The sequence below is a fragment of the Oncorhynchus masou genome, unplaced genomic scaffold, assembly GCF_036934945.1.
Source record: "Oncorhynchus masou masou isolate Uvic2021 unplaced genomic scaffold, UVic_Omas_1.1 unplaced_scaffold_695, whole genome shotgun sequence".
Lineage (NCBI taxonomy): Eukaryota > Metazoa > Chordata > Actinopteri > Salmoniformes > Salmonidae > Oncorhynchus > Oncorhynchus masou.
The window spans coordinates 329486-332789 of NW_027013406.1; positions in this window are offsets into that span (position 1 = coordinate 329486).

Below are 3304 nucleotides of genomic sequence, written 5' to 3' on the forward strand. Positions count from 1 at the left end.
TGGTACCAGTTGGTACTCACTGGGCATAATGCTTTGTCTGTGTTGGCCTGCCTGACGTGTGGGAGTCGACTACAGTTGCAATGTTTGTGACTTCATCTTCGGGTCGTATTATTGCCTAAAGAGCCTGCCAACAGTGGCCTGCTAGCCTCCTACTAAAATACTTGCATCTGTTTTGCTGCTTGAAGAGGGTTACACTGGAAGTGTATGAAATGGCATCCCATTCCTTATGGTTAAAAGTAGTGCACTACATAGGGAATAGGGCTCTGGTCTATAGTAGTGTACTATATAGGGAATAGGGCTCTGGTCTATAGTAGTACACTATATAGGGATTAGGGCTCTGGTCTATAGTAGTATCATAGTAGTACCACTATAGTAGGGAATAGGGCTCTGGTCTATAGTAGTACCACTATATAGGGAATAGGGCTCTGGTCTATAGTAGTACCACTATATAGGGAATAGGGCTCTGGTCTATAGTAGTACCACTATACAGGGAATAGGGCTCTGGTCTATAGTAGTACCACTATATAGGGAATAGGGCTCTGGTCTATAGTAGTACCACTATATAGGGAATAGGGCTCTGGTCTATAGTAGTACCACTATATAGGGAATAGGGCTCTGGTCTATAGTAGTACCACTATATAGGGAATAGGGCTCTGGTCTATAGTAGTACCACTATATAGGGAATAGGGCTCTGGTCTATAGTAGTACCACTATATAGGGAATAGGGCTCTGGTCTATAGTAGTACCACTATATAGGGAATAGGGCACTGGTCTATAGTAGTACCACTATATAGGGAATAGGGCTCTGGTCTATAGTAGTACCACTATATAGGGAATAGGGCTCTGGTCTATAGTAGTACCACTATATAGGGAATAGGGCTCTGGTCTATAGTAGTACCACTATATAGGGAATAGGGCTCTGGTCTATAGTAGTACCACTATATAGGGAATAGGGCTCTGGTCTATAGTAGTACCACTATATAGGGAATAGGGCTCTGGTCTATAGTAGTACCACTATATAGGGAATAGGGCTCTGGTCTATAGTAGTACCACTATATAGGGAATAGGGCTCTGGTCTATAGTAGTACCACTATATAGGGAATAGGGCTCTGGTCTATAGTAGTACCACTATATAGGGAATAGGGCTCTGGTCTATAGTAGTACCACTAGGGAATATAGTACCACTATATAGGGAATGGTCTATAGTAGTACCACTATATAGGGAATAGGGCTCTGGTCTATAGTAGTACCACTATATAGGGAATAGGGCTCTGGTCTAATAGGGCTCACTATATAGGGAATGGTCTGGTCTATAGTAGTACCACTATATAGGGAATAGGGCTCTGGTCTATAGTAGTACCACTATATAGGGAATAGGGCTCTGGTCTATAGTAGTACCACTATATAGGGAATAGGGCTCTGGTCTATAGTAGTTAACTATATAGGGAATAGGGCTCTGGTCTATAGTAGTACACTATATAGGGAATAGGGCTCTGGTCTATAGTAGTACCACTATATAGGGAATAGGACTCTGGTCTATAGTAGTACCACTATATAGGGAATAGGGCTCTGGTCTATAGTAGTACCACTATATAGGGAATAGGGCTCTGGTCTATAGTAGTACCACTATATAGGGAATAGGGCTCTGGTCTATAGTAGTACCACTATATAGGGAATAGGGCTCTGGTCTATAGTAGTACCACTATATAGGAATAGGGCTCTGGTCTATAGTAGTACCACTATATAGGGAATAGGGCTCTGGTCTATAGTAGTACCACTATATAGGGAATAGGGCTCTGGTCTATAGTAGTACCACTATATAGGGAATAGGGCTCTGGTCTATAGTAGTACCACTATATAGGGAATAGGGCTCTGGTCTATAGTAGTACCACTATATAGGGAATAGGGCTCTGGTCTATAGTAGTACCACTATATAGGGAATAGGGCTCTGGTCTATAGTAGTACCACTATATAGGGAATAGGGCTCTGGTCTATAGTAGTACCACTATATAGGGAATAGGGCTCTGGTCTATAGTAGTACCACTATATAGGGAATAGGGCTCTGGTCTATAGTAGTGCACTATATAGGGAATAGTGCTCTGGTCTATAGTAGTACCACTATTTAGGGAATTGGGCTCTGGTCTATAGTAGTACCACTATATAGGGCTCTGGTCTATAGTAGTGTACTATATAGGGTATAGGACTCTGGTCTATAGTAGTACCACTATATAGGGAATAGGGCTCTGGTCTATAGTAGTACCACTATATAGGGAATAGGGCTCTGGTCTATAGTAGTACCACTATATAAGGAATAGGGCTCTGGTCTATAGTAGTACCACTATACAGGGAATAGGGCTCTGGTCTATAGTAGTACCACTATATAGGGATTAGGGCTCTGGTCTATAGTAGTACCACTATATAGAGAATAGGACTCTGGTCTATAGTAGTACACTATATAGGGAATAGGGCTCTGGTCTGTAGTAGTACCACTATATAGGGAATAGGGCTCTGGTCTATAGTAGTACCACTATATAGGGAATAGGGCTCTGGTCTATAGTAGTACCACTATATAGGGAATAGGGCTCTGGTCTATAGTAGTACCACTATATAGGGAATAGGGCTCTGGTCTATAGTAGTACCACTATATAGGGAATAGGGCTCTGGTCTATAGTAGTACCACTATATAGGGAATAGGGTTCTGGTCTATAGTAGTACCACTATATAGGGAATAGGGCTCTGGTCTATAGTAGTACCACTATATAGGGAATAGGGCTTTGGTCTATAGTAGTACCACTATATAGGGAATAGGGCTCTGGTCTATAGTAGTACCACTATTTAGGGAATAGGGCCCTGGTCTATTGTAGTACACTATATAGGGAATAGGGCTCTGGTTAAAGTAGTGCTCTATATAGAGAATGGATGGATTGATGAATGGATGATGGATGGGTGGGTTCTGGGTGGGTGGGTGGGTAGTGGGTGGGTGGGTGGGAATGGGTGGGTGGGAATAGGGTGGGTGGTTGGATGGTTGGATGGATCAATGGTTGGATGGATGGATGGATGGATCAATGGATGGATGGGTGAATACCTTTTATTTCATATTCGTGAAACTGAAATGTCAGATCTAACCAGTAGGATCTAACCAGTCAGGTCTAACCAGTCAGATCTAACCAGTCAGGTCTAACCAGTCAGGTCTAACCAGTGTAATGTTCAGAAGTACGTGGATCACATTAACCCTAATCTCTGAAATCAAAAGCTCTGCATGCCATCATAAACATTTGTAATGTTATTAGTAAATCATATTGAG